Raw genomic sequence first — 14,525 nt, 5'->3', positions numbered from 1 at the left:
GAAAGCTGAGCACTGAAGAATTGATGCTTTCGAACTGTGGTGTTGGAGAAGACTCTTGAGAGTCCCTTGGACTGCAAGGAGATCCAACCAGTCCATCCTAAAGGAGATCAGTCCTGGGTGTTCATTAGAAGGACTGATGTTGAAGATGAAACTCCAATCCTTTGGTCATGTGATGCGAAGAGCTGACTCATTTGAAAAGACCCTGATGCTGGGAAAGATTGAGGGCAGGAGGAGAAGGGGATGTCAGAGGATGAGATGGTTGGATGGCATCACCAACTCAATAGACATAAGTTTCAGTGAACTCCAGGAGTTGGTGACGAACAGGGAGGCCTAGCGTGCTGCAGTTAGGGGGTCACAAAGAGTTGGACACGACTGACCGACTGAACTGAATTGAACTGCCACAGGAACTTCCCAGGTGGTGCTAGTGCTAAAGAATCTACCCGCCAATACAGGAGCTGCAGGAGATGTGGGTTTGATCCCTGGATCAGGAAGATCCCCTGGAGAAGAAAATTGCAACCCACTCCAGTATTCTTGCCTGGGAAATCCCATGGACAGAGGAGTCTGGCAGGCTACAGTCCACGGGGTCTCACAAATTGGACAGGACTGAGCATACATACACCGCACATACAGGAATATAGCCAATACTGTAAAATAACTTTCAGTGGAGTATAATCTATAAAAATATTGAATCACTATGTTGTACACCTGAAACTAATATAATATTGTAAATCAACTACACTTCTTTTTTTTTTGCCACACCACGTGACTTGTGAGATCTTAGTTCCCTGACTAGGGCCCTTGGCAGTGAGAGCAGGAGCTCTAGCCGTTGAACCACCAGGGAATGCCCTATATTTCAATTTTTAAAAAAGATTAGTGCCGCCTCTAAGCCCCTATTCAATGCTGTTTTTTATTCACAGGTCTGGTTTCTGAAATAGGATGCCAACACAGTAGTCTTTAGGACCTCAGAAGCTGCTTCCTCCTTATGTCCCCATACCAGTTCCCTCCTCCCTACACACTTCAGAAATTTGGAAATAAGACAAAACTAGAAAAAAGGTAACCTAACCTTTTTTGTGTGTGTACTCAGTCATGTCCGACTCTGGGACCCTATGGACTGTAACCCACCAGGTTCCCCTGTCCATGGGATTCTCCAGGCAAGAATACTGGAGTGGGTTGCCAGGCCCTCCTCCAGGGTATCTTCCCAACCCAGGGATCAAATCTGCATCTCTTATGTCTCTAGCACTGGCAGGTGGATTCTTTACCACTGTGTCACTTGGTAAGTCCCTTCTATTTTACCGTCTTAATTAATTCCTAAAGTATATTATCCAATGAGAGTACCACAGATTTCATTTGGTCCCCTTTAAGAACCAGGGACTCTTTACAGTGTTAAGTCTCACTGCAGAGATAATTTCTCTGAAGCTGACAGTCATAATATTGTGATTAGGATTATAGGTTCATTGCCCTTTAGGGTCTTTCCTGGTTAGGAGAATGTTCCTTTAGATACAGAATGAAGGAGAGGAAGGAAACTTCTAGGGAAGAGACGCCAGAAAGGGCAGAATTCAAATGACTGACCTGGAGGTCCAGACTAGACAAAAAGGCAATTGGAAACAGAAGGGGACCACCGGGCCAGGTGAATGCAGAGGTGCCAAAGGATTAGCCATCACAAGGCAGGTGGAGAGCAGATGCAGTAAGAAGAGAAAATAGCAAGGGTGGACGTACAGGAAGCTGAGGTCACGGAGGGGCTGTGGAGCAAAGCGATGAACAACAGCAAGATAAAGAAAGTCAGTGAAACGAAGACATGGTCTGAGGGCAGGGTTTCAGTTCTGATAAGGCCATCTGTGATCAGAGGGTCAGATTTGATAAAGTGGATTAAAAGGAAGACCATTCTTTTAGTGTAACTTTTTAACTAAAATAGACTTCATTTGAAAACTGCAACCTTCTTATACCTTATACTTATTACTTTCTTTCTGTAATGACTCTGAAACAAAAATAAAACAGTACCTATTACAATTGAGAACTGAAAGTTTATTAACTGAGTGGGACTGTATAAGGCACAGGGTATAGGTTTAAGTACTATGAATAGTTATAAAGTTGTTTTCATTCTAATTTAATTTTACTACAAGGTTCCTTAAAAGATATACCTATAGCTAGAGCAGGAGTGAGACTCCTGCACGTGATTATCTATAATAACCAGCCTTAACATTTAGGAGTTTGCAACTTCAAAAGGATACACAAACTGCTCCTATGGCCTTCAAGTTTTGCAGAAACTGACTGTCTGAACAGCTCAAAGGAATCTCATTTTCACTCTAAGAAGAAGATCAACCTGAAGTTCTATGTGCCAGTGGTGTTCCTACCTTGACACTAGTATCATCATGAAATGAATCAGACAACTTGCGGGAGAGAGTATATGCTTGAGGCTGGAGAGGAAAGGACAAAAAGTTAATATGTCCAGGGCCCAAAGTCCTAAAGAACCAGAAGTAACTACAATATGGTGAAGAAGTAACTACGATGGCAGAAGAGTTTTAGACAGGGGACAATAAATCTGAAGCCCAGAGAATCATAAGGCACAGGGCAAAGAATACAGGAATCTGACCCTGTCCTCTATTCCTGGCTTATCACTAATAGTTTTATTAGGTTTTGGCAAGTCACCTAAAGCACTCTCTTCTTCAGCTTCCTTATTACAAAATAAGAGGGAGGTGGGTAAGAGGGCACTGTGGAAGGTGACAGCTGGTTCCTCCAGTTCTGACATTCAGTATTTCTAATCCATCTGGTTTCTCAAGGTCATAAGAAAAAGCAATAACTACTCCTTAGTCACCTAAGTTATAGTTTATTGTAGATGCTAAGGTTCCTAACCATCAGAGTCCAAAGTTCCATCTGGTCAGTTATGAGGTTGGCTGAAATTGCTAGACTTTAAATCTCCTTTGCCCCTTCAAACTTGAAATGCCCATGAAACCTGAGCAACTGGAGTTGTTAAGTCCTCACACCCCCAACTTAAATGTTATTTATTTAAAATATTTATTTATAGTATTTATTTATATATAATGTTATAATATAAATAAATATTAAATATAAATATATTTATATATTATTATAAACATTTATTTATAATATTTATAATATTCCAGACGTGGTCTTAAAGACCACAGGCTTTAAGAGTTGGATTGTTGTTGTTGTTCAGTCGCTAAGTCATATCTGACTTTTACGACTCCATAGACTGCAGTACGCCAGGCTTCCCAGTCCTTCACTATCTCCCAGAGTTTACTCAAACCCATGTCCATTGAGTCAGTGATGCTATCCAACCGTCTCACCCTCTATCAACCCTTGGGTTTAAACACTAGCTCCACTACTTACAAGCAGTGTATCTATCTTTGGTAACCTGTATAACTTTTTGAGGCTTTGCTTCCTCATCTATAAACAGGTAATAAAACTCTCCTCACACTGATGTTCAGTTCAGTTCAGTCATTCAGTCATGTCCGACTCTTTGCGACCCCCATGGACTGAAGCATGCTAGGCCTCCTTGTTCACCACCAACTCCCAGAGTTTACTCAAACTCATGTCCATTGAGTCCGTGATGCCATCCAACCATCTCATCCTCTGTCGTCCCCTTCTCCTCCTCCCTTCAATCTTTCCCAGCATCAGGGTCTTTTCCATTGAGTTAGTTCTTCTCATCAGGTGGCCAAAGTATTGCACTTTCAGCTTCAGCATCAGTCCTTCCAATGAATATTCAGGACTGATTTCCTTTAGGATGGACTGGTTGGATCTCCTTGCAGTCCAAGGGACTCTCAAAGAGTCTTCTCCAACACCACAGTTCAAAAGCATCAATTCTTCGGCGCTCAGCTTTATAGTCCAACTCTCATATCCACACATGACCACTGGAAAAACCATAGCTTTGACTAGATGGACCTTTGTTGGCAAAGTAATGTCTCTGCTTTTTAACATACTGTCTAGGTTGGTCATAACTTTTCTTCCAAGGAGCAAGCGTCTTTTAATTTCATGGCTGTAGTCACTACCTGCAGTGATTTTGGAGCCCCCCAAAATAAAGTCAGCCACTGTTTCCACTGTTTCCCCATCTATTTGCCATGAAGTGATGGGACCAGATGCCATGATCTTAGTTTTCTGAATGTTGAGTTTTAAGCCAAATTTTTCACTCTACTCTTTCACTTTCATCAAAGACTCTTTAGTTCTTCTTCACTTTCTGCCATAAGTGGCATCATCTGCACATTTATGTTATATAGATTAAATAATACATGTAAGGGGCTCCCCAGGTGACGTCAGTGGTAAAGAAGCCACCTGCCAATGCTGGAGCTATAAGAGACATGGGTTCAATCCCTGGGTCGGGAAGATTCCCCTGGAGGAGGATGTGGCAGCTTCCCACTCCAGTATTTGTGCCTGGAGAATCCCATGGACAGAGGAGCCTCGTGGGCCATGGTCCACAGGGTCGCAAAGAACATGACTGAAGCGATTTAGCACAGATGCATGCAGTACATATAATACACAGCACTCAGCATAGTGCCAGGGAACTATTTTGTCCAAAACCAGGCACAGCACAGTAGTACCAGGTGAATTTGAATCTTGATTTATCAGTTACCAACTGTGTAACCTTAGGCATATTACTTATATTCCTTGTGCCTCTGTTTTCTCATCTTTAAAATGGGGACATTAAGAATCTCTCCTTATAGGATTGCTGATAATATCAAATAAATTAACATATATAAAACACCTAGAACAGTGCCTAGGTGGAACTCATCAGTGCTATTTAACATTTACTATTATTATTAATAAATATAACACGTACATTCCCCCAACACACTCAAATACATATTTTCTTCTTATACACAGTAAACCACTGTGTATAAAATGGAACCACAAGTATTTACTGGGTGCCTGTCATGCACCAGGCAGCATAGAAAGACAGTCCCTGCCTTCATGGTACAGGAGAGAGACAGGCAATTAAATAATTACCAAAAATAAAGTGTGACAAGGGATAAAGTAAAATTGTTATGGGAGAATATGGCAAGGGTACCAATTATGCCTACTGGGAGTGTCACATCAGAGAAGCTCTGTTTAAGCTGAAAGGTAATGGATGAGGAGGGGTACCTGGCGTGCATTTGGTGGGGAGGGTGAGTGCAATTCCACATAGAAAGAAGAACATGTTCTCCACATTCTCTCTTGCAATCTGTCCTGTTGCCTTCACATCAGCTGTCTAAAGCCTGACCATCATCCTATCCATCTAAATCAGTGCTTCTTAAACTTGAACGTGCCTACAAATTGTCCGGAGATCTCGTTAAAAATGCCAATTCTGATTTAGTCTGTTTGGAATAGGTCCCAAGCTTCTACATTTTTAACAGTTCTCAGATGATGCCAACACTGCTGGGACTACACAACAGGGCCTAGGTAACTCCATTCCTGTAACAGTGTCATCCATGATTATCATCAGCACAATTATTTTAAAGTCTGATCACATAACTTCCTCATTCATAATGCCTCAATAGCTCCCCACTATCTTCCAAATACAATCCAAACTCCTTAGCATGACACACAAGACCCTTCATGACTCAGCCGCTGCAAATCCCTGAGCCTCAGCCCTCAGCTCTCTGAATTCCACTGATCCCTACTCTGAACACACACACTCTAACTTCCTTCAGCACGTATTACCAGCTCCAGGTCTAGGTTAAGAATCAATTCTAAGGAATTCCCTGGTGGTCAGTGGTTAGGACTCTCTACTCTCACTGTCGGGGGCCTGGGTTCAATCCCTGGTTGGGGAATTAAGATTCCACAAACTGTGTGACATGACCATAAAAAAATAAAATAAAAAAAAGAATCAATTCTATGAGTTATTGAGTAATCACCCAAACTGATCTCGATTACAGCACATATCAGTGCTGATACTGTAACTAAACCTTTATCTAATTCCACACTAGAACTATAATTTGAGGGAAGAGATTATGTGTCTCATTTCTGTATTTCAAGCACATAGCAAATACCAATGAATATGTGCTGATTTTTTTTTTTTTAAATGAACTTACTCAAAGAATGGCTAGCTTAGAGTAAAGCCCCAGATGAATAAAACATATGACAGTCATCTGAAGGGTAACAGGAAGGAAAAGGGATGCAGGTGTAAGAACGGACAAAGCCATAAACAACATCATAACAAAATTATGCCTAAGTACTCCAAAATGTATCTTCTCACCGCTGACTAATCCAGTCACTGTTACAATTAAGCAATTCAGAGACTACCTACACTAAATGGTGCATGCTGTCTTTCCCACTCCCTGTTAAGTCCTCCAGAATCTGGGAGTGGAGTGTGGACTTAAATCCTCAACCTCTATACACAGCTTCTAGGCTTCCACTTAGGTCAGAGTTCAGTTTGCTGCGTGGTTAGCACCTCGAGCTAAAACTGTCCTCAAAAAGAAGTCGAGCTTAAACTTGAAAGCTTCTTCTTAAACATGAAAACAAGGAGAATCAGAGCGGACAGGGGTGTGAACCTAGGGCTCTGAATTCTCTCACAGAGCGGAAAGTAGGGGAAGGGTAGGAAGGGTGTAGGATAAACAATGAAGCACAATGCCATTAAATAAATGTCAAATGTAAACCCCTCACTATATTATTTTTTTACAAATTTTTTTCTTACTACGTTATTTTTTAAAGATACTTTAAATTGAGGCATAACACCTACAGAAAAAGTACACAGGTCAAAAGTTACAGTTTGATAAAATTTCAAGAGTCAACACAGCTCTGTAACCACTATCCAGATAAGGAAACAGAACATTAAGCACCCTAGAGTCTTCTGCCTGTCTCCTCTCAGTCATCACTCCTCCCTAAAGATAATCTGATTCCTATCACCACATATCAATTTTGCCTGTATTTGAACCTGATATAAATACCATAAAAGATACACTCTTAATAGCCTGTTTTTTTCCTGCTCAATATATTTCTAAGAGTTATCTAAGTCTGTTGATTTAGCAGGAGTTCATTTATTTGTGAAGTGAAAAAGTGTTAGTCACTCAGTCACGTCTGACTCTGCAACCCCATGGACTGTAGCCTGCCAGGCTCCTCTGTCCATGAAATTCTCCAGGCAAGAATACTAGAGTGGAAAGCATTTCCTTCTCCAGGGGATCTTCCCAACCCAGAGATCGAACCCTGGTCTCCTGCACTGCAGGCAGATTCTTTACCAATGAGCCACCAGGGAAGCCTAAAATACCCCCATTGCATGAATATTTGTAATTTATTGAATCCATTCTTCTGTTGAAAGTTGGTTTCAGTTTGGGGACCTTAAAAATAATGTTGCTGTGATTATTCTTGTGTATGTCATGTGGTACTCACATGAAAATATTTCTGTAGGACACAGGTACGTACGTAGGAGAGGAACTGCTCAGGTTATAGGGTATGCATATGTTCAGCTAGATAGATAATATCAAGCAACTTTCCAAAGTACCAGTACTATTTGTACTACTACCAGCAGGATATTCGTCCAGTTGCTTCATATCCTTGCCAATGCTTAGTATTGTCGATCTTCTACATTTTAGGCATTCTAAGTAATGGCGTCACTCTGTGATTTTTCATCTGCATCTTATCACCAGGACTACCATCACGACCACAACTGAGCACATTTTTTTATGGCCTTTATTTTGTTGAGTTACGTTTCTGCTATACCCATTTCACTGAGAGTTTTTATCATGAATGGATGTTGAATCTTGCCAAATGCTTTTTCTGCATCTAATGAGATGATCCCTTCGTTTTGTTAGTGTGGGGTATCATGTTGATTGATTTGCAGATACTGAACCATCTTTGCATCTCTGGGATAATCTCACCTGATCATGGTGTATGATCCTTTTAATGTCTTGTTAAATTTGACTTGCTAGTATTTTATTGAGGGTTTTTTGCATGTACATTGATTAGGAATATAGGCCTGAGACACTGCATGTATCTGTGCATGTGGTAAAATGGCAAATCTTATAAGATTTTAGAGTGGACAGTTCAGTGGCAGAAAGTACAATCACACTGTTGAGCACCCATCACCATCAGCCATCCTGAGGAATTTTTCATTATCCCAAACCAAACTCTGTACCCATTAAACAAGCACTCCTCATTTCCCTTCTCCCCCAGCCCCTGGTAACCACTATTCTACCTTTTTTCTCTCAGAATCTGAGTAGGTATATCATATAAGGGAAATCATACAGTATCTGTCCTTTTGTCTGGTTTATTTCACTTAGTATGTTTTTAAAGTCCATCTGTATTGCAGCATGTATCAGAATTTCATTCTTTGTAGGGCTCAATAGTATTCCATTGTATGTACACAAGACATTTTGTTTATCTATTATTCACCCATTGATGGATATTTGGGTTGTTTGCACCTTTGAGTTATCGTGAATACTGCTGCTACAAACACAGGTGGACAAATATCTGTTAAGAGACCCTACTTTCAGCTCTTTTGGGTATACACCCAGGAGTAGAATTGATGAAGCATACGGAAATTTCTGTTTAATTTTTTTAGAACCTACAATATTGCATTTTATACAATATTTATACAATTTATACAATGCATCATTTTACATTCCCATCAGCAATGCACAAGGGTTCCAACTTGGAGAAACTGGAACTCTCACGTACTGCCAAGCATATCTTTATGCTTATTGGCCATTTGGATATCCTCTTATATGAAGAGGCGTTTCAAGTATTCTGCCTATTTTTTTTAACGGATTGTGGATATTTCCCTTATTAATCTGTATAAGTCATTTACAGATTCTGATTCTGAGTCCTTTGCAAACATCTCACACTGTGGCTTCCACTCATTACATTGTCTTTTTAAAAAATTTTTGTTTTGAAATAATTATGGACTTAGAAAAACAATTTGTAAAAACAGTGCGAGAGTTCCCATATACACTTCACCCACATTCCTCTAATGTTAACTGATAAAACCACTGTAATTATCAAAATTAATGAGTTAACATTGGTACAATATTATTAACCAAATTACAGGCTTTATTTGGATTTCAAAAGGTTCTCCAAATGTCCTTTTTCAGTTCCAGGATCCACATCACATTCAGTTGTCCTGTCTCCACAGTCTCTTCCAATCTATGATAGTTCCTCAGTCTTTCATGACCTTGACAATAGTAGTTGGCTAAATCCTGAAATAAAGCTATGCATTGATTGGATTCAAAACAAAACATCAGTTCAACATTTTTTATTAAATTTTTAGTCCCCTCCCCAGTTTTACTGAGACAGGGGCTTCCCAGGGGGCGCTAGTGGTAAAGAACCTGCCTGCCAATGCAGGAGGCACGAGAGACGTGGGTTCAGTCCTGGGTTGGGAAGATCCCCTGGAGAGAGGACGTGGCAACCCACCCACATACTCTTGCCTGGTGAATCCCATGGACAGAGGAGCCTGGTGGGCTATGGTCCACAGGGTCACAAAGAGTTGGACTTAGTGACCAAACAACAAAAGCCCAATATAATCAAAAGCTTCCTTATACTTGGAAGAAGGAGGCAGAAGAATGAGAGCCAGAGAGAGATTTGAAGATGCTATAATGCTGGCTTTGAGGATGAAGGAAGGGGCCAAGGAATCCTGGCTGCTTCTAGAAGCTGTAAAATGCAAGGAAGTAGATTCTACTCTAGATGGAATACAGCCCTGTTGACATTTTTATTTTAGTCCACTGAGACCAATGTTGAACTTCTGACTCCAAGAATTATAATTAAATACACTTGTATTATTTTAAGCTACAGAAAATTAACACATAAGGGCTCTGAAATTTTAAGGGGGAGAGGGAGAGATTAGCTGTTCGTTCTTAAATATTTCATTTGCAACTAACCAGTCATAAATGCTCAGTTTGTCTGACAATATTTTCATAAATGTTAAATTTCTGCACATTAAAGTGACTAATATTTTAAAAAATGCTTGGGAATAGGATTCCATTTTTACCAAATCCTTGTTTGTATAAGAACACTGTCAATGAGAGAGAGGGTTAAATGGACTGGAGAGGTAGACAGGGCTTGACTGACCATGTAGGGTTTACAGGTCACAGAACAGTTTTAATTTTACTCAAAGAATAATAGGAAGCCACTAGAGATTTATGTTTTTAAAAGATCACCATGGCTCCATAAAAAGAGAAAACCTAAACAACCATGAATGGAAATGAGAAGAATAGTTAGGAGGTCATTAAAACATATGATAGATGATGGTAGCCTCAATAACAATGACAGCAGTAAATGGATTTAGGACAAGTATCCTGGTGGTTGACTCAGCTGCACCTAGTTAACAGACAACGTGAAGGGTAAGGAGGATGTCAAGAATGACCATCAGTGGGGACTTCCTTGGTGGTCCTGTGGTTAAGAATCCACCTTGCAATGCAGGGGATGCAGATTTGAATCCTGGCCAATGGAACTAAGATTTCACATAACACGGAGCAACTCAGCCTGCGTGCCACAATTAGAGAGTCCATATACTACAATGAAGGACTCCTGCATGCTACAACCAAGACCTGATGCAGCCAAATAAGTAATTTTTTAAAAAGTAATGACCATCCTTTTTCTTGCTTTAGCAACTGGTTAAATAGGGGTGACACTGGTTAAAATGTGGAAGAACAGGGGATAAATAGATGTGGGAAGAATAGCAAGACTTCAATTTTGACCATGTTAAGTTTGAAAGTCTATAAGATATGCTAATGCAATCAAAATAGCAACTGAATACAGTCTGGAGCTTAGAGGAAAGCCTAGGCTGAAATAAAAGAGTTAAGATTTCATCCATCTCTGTAATTTAAATCCCATGTACACAGATATAAAAATTCTTGGGAATGGGTAAAAATTGCCTAGCGAGCAGAAAAAAAGCAAACAAACAGAATTCAAGTCTGAGCCCTGATCCATGATCTACCATGCAGGGTAGAAGAAGAAGAAAAGCCAGCGACTGAAATTTAAGAAGCAGCCACCAGAAAAGTAAGAGGAAAAATCCAAAGAAATCAAGAAAGGAAATTCCTTCAAGAAGGAAAGAGTGGTCAGCTATTGCAAATACTGCTGAGAAGGTTAACAAGATGACAGCTGAAAATAGTTTGTAGGACTTGGCAACATGGAAGTTTTGATGACTTGAGGGAGTAATGTGGGTAAAACAGGATTAGGGAAAACTGAGGAATGACTGAGAGGTTAAGAAGCAGAAACAGTTTGAACAGACAAGTCTTTTGAAAAACTGGGCTGAGATATGGAAATAACTGAAGAGGGATTATAAGCCAAAGGGACGTGTGTGTGTGTGTGTGTGTGTGTGTGTGTGTGTGTGTGTGTGTGTGTGTGTGTGTGTGTGTGTGTGTGTGTGTGTGTGTGTGTGTGTGTGTGTGTGTGTGTGTGTGTGTGTGTGTGTGTGTGTGTGTGAGAGAGAGAGAGAATGCCTTTGTTCACAAGATGGTTACTAAATCTTGACTGAACTCTGAAAGAAATAGAGGGTGGAAGATAAAAATGTGTGCATCTGTGTGTATGTATGTGAATGTGTGTATGTTTAGAAGTGTAAATAAAGAGAGGGGTACATAGGGTTGTCAGATAAAATTTAGGACACCCAGTTATTTTTGAATTTCAGATACACAACACATAATTTTTCAGCATAAATGTGTCCCAAATATTGCATGGGACACGCTTATACTAAAAACTGTTTGTGTAGTTATCCGAATTTCAAATTTAACTGTGCATTGTGTTGCTGTTTTTTGCCAAGTTTAACAACCTTGGGGGCAAATCAAGAAGAAAAGTCTCAGAAAATAAGAGAGAATGGGATCCAGGGCATGAGTGAGGAAGCTATGTTTGGTTAGGATTAGGAATACTTCTTTCTGTGTTACAGAAAGAAAAAAAGAAGAAATGTAGCAAATATACAGATGAAGGTAGTAAGAATGAGGGAATTCGCATCTAAAAGGTTCTTCCTACCTCCCCCCAATGAATTATGACATAATATCAATTAAGGTTAAGTAGGAAGGGGGAGTTACCTGCTGGTCTAGTGGTTAGGATTCCGTGCTTTCACTGCCATGGCCCAAGTTCAGGGAACGGAGATACTGCTAGCCTTGCAGCATGGCCAAAATTAAAAAAAAAAAGGCAGGTGGGTAGGAAGGGCTGTAGGAGAACTGAGAAGCATTAAAAGACAATTGTTTAGTTGTGTCTGACTCTTTGCAACCCAATGGACTGTAGCCTGGCAGGCTCCTCTATCCACAGGATTTCCCAGGGAGGAAGGCTTGTCTGGGAAAGTCATTTCCTTCTCCAGGTGATCTTTCTGACCCAGGGATCAAACCTGCATCTCCTGCATGGCAGGTGAACCACCTGCCATGAACCACCTGGGAAACCCCAAAGACAACTGGTTTATAATAATTTAAAAACAGACAACTAGCAGCCACTGAAAGTTTCTAAGTAGGGCAGTAATATCTCTGCAGAATGACATGATAAAAATATGCTAAAGTAAGATGCATTTAAGGGAGAATGTGGCTGAAAGAAATGAGAACAACTTTAAGGTCAACCTTGAGATGGTTAAAGTCTGGATTTCCAGATTACTACTATGTGAATGAATACAAATTTGAGAAATTACATAAAACAAGAACTAGTAAGATGTTGACAAAGACCTGGATGCAGAGTTGAAGGAGAGAGGTGTTCCTATTATGTACATAAAAATGTATCTATAGAAAGCCATTTTCAACACAGTACATTCAAATACCATGCACTCAGCAACTTATAACACTACTGCTTTTATGTTTATGATAATAACCACTATAATTATTCTTCCTCACCTGCCAATTTTCTGTCAAAAAGTTCTAATTGCCTTTCAAAATTCTTTCTCTTCTCACCTTTCCCCATGAAAGTCAAACAGGAAATATTTTGATGAGTTTCGAAGCAAATCAATCAAGCATAACTATAAGGAACCAGCTCTTTTTACATCCAATAGCAAGATATAATATATTTAAGAGATTCCTTACAAGAAACAAAAACTGTCCTAGAATCTGAACATTAAAGAAAACCTAATAAGTGGATTGCTCCCCCTCAACATCCTCCATATAACAAATAAATTACTGTCTAGCAGCAATTTTTAAAAGTTGTGTTGATGACTGGGCTAATGTCTTTAAGCTACTCTGAAGTTTTTGAAGGAAAGAATATATAAAATATAGCAGATTCTCACTATTCATGGTCAACCCTGAATCTTCATTGTAAGGACCGATGTGAAGCTGAAGCTCCAATACTTTGACTACCTGATGCGAAGAGCCGACTCATTGGAAAAGACCCTGATGCTGGGAAAGATTGAAGGCAGGAGGAGAAGGGGGCGGCAAAGGATGAGATGGTTGGAGAGCATCACTGACTCAATGGACACAAGTTTGAGCAAAGTCCAGAAGATAGTGGAGAACAGGAAAGCCTGGTATGCTGCAGTCCATGGGGTCGCAAAGAGTCAGACACAACTTAGCAACTGAACAACAACAATATTCTAATAAAGTCACAACGAACACTGACTTAGCCAACACTGAAGCTCTGGTCCTATGGAAAATACAGGGATAGGCTTCCATGAGTCTCTTCATCATATTTTTGTCAAATGTTCAACAGATAACCCTGTTTTATATGTTCCGTTTAAAGACACATTATTTAACATGTATTGTTGATTCACGAACACTGAACTCACAGCCAACAGCACTACAACTCATGGCTAAATGAAGCTAATCTAACATACATTTCTCTCTATAAAGCACAGCACAGCCATTTTTGTGCTTAGGAACACTAGACAGCACTTTGCTAAGTTGCTTCCGTTGTGTCGAACTTTTTGCAACCCCATGGACTGTAGCCCACAGGCTCCTCTGTTCATGGGATTCTCCAGGCAAGGATACGAGAGTGGGTTGCTGTGCCCTCCTCTGGGGATCTTCCCAACCAGGCACTTTAGCACTACATTTAGGAGACATTTTAAACAGTGAACTCAACAAGCAAAAAGTACAAAAATGCAAAAGTGTGGCACTAGGTAGACCATGTAAAGGACACCTGGATGAGAGCACAAGAGCTTTGAATAAGGAGGCAGAGCATTGCCTTGTTTGACCTCAGCTGGGAACATACATGTTAGGTGACTCAAATTTTTTGCCACTCTGTGTGTATACATGAATGACAACTAAAAGGACCATGAGTATTGATTTGGTGGGGTTACAAATAAATTTTACCAAGTAGGCAAATTTGCAAATACAGAATCTGAAAATAAGGGGGTTGGACTATGTTGGTGTGTTCACTTGATTCCAAGGCAGGTTTGCTTGGATGGGATTATTGTCCTTCTAAAAAGAAGAGACACTAGAAAGCACTCTCTCTATATAGCAGACGGAGGAATGGTGATGTGAGGGAGAAGGCAGCCATCTATAAACCAGAAAGAGAGGCCTCAGCAGAAACCAACCTGGACTTCCAGCCTCCAGAATCATGAGAAAATAACTGTGTTGTTGAAAGCCACCCAGTTGGTGGTATTTTGTTAAGGTAGTCTGAGTAGACTATTATACCACCTAAATATAATCCCTCCAGGGACTGCCCTGGCAGTTCAGTGGTCCGGACTCAGAGCTTTCACT

The 14,525-nt window shown here is 40.2% G+C and overlaps 1 protein-coding gene across 2 annotated transcripts in view; it reads right to left on the bottom strand.

Annotated features, from left to right (window-relative positions):
- The window catches only part of AHCYL2 (adenosylhomocysteinase like 2), a 178,825-nt gene that overhangs the window by 59,880 nt on the left and 104,420 nt on the right, over window positions 1-14,525 (bottom strand). The gene's annotated exons all lie outside the window — the stretch shown is intronic.

This window comes from Cervus elaphus, chromosome 18, assembly GCF_910594005.1.
Source record: "Cervus elaphus chromosome 18, mCerEla1.1, whole genome shotgun sequence".
Classification (NCBI taxonomy): Eukaryota; Metazoa; Chordata; class Mammalia; order Artiodactyla; family Cervidae; genus Cervus; species Cervus elaphus.
Note: the sequence above shows the minus strand (reverse complement) of the source record. Positions and strands in the feature narration are given on the sequence as shown.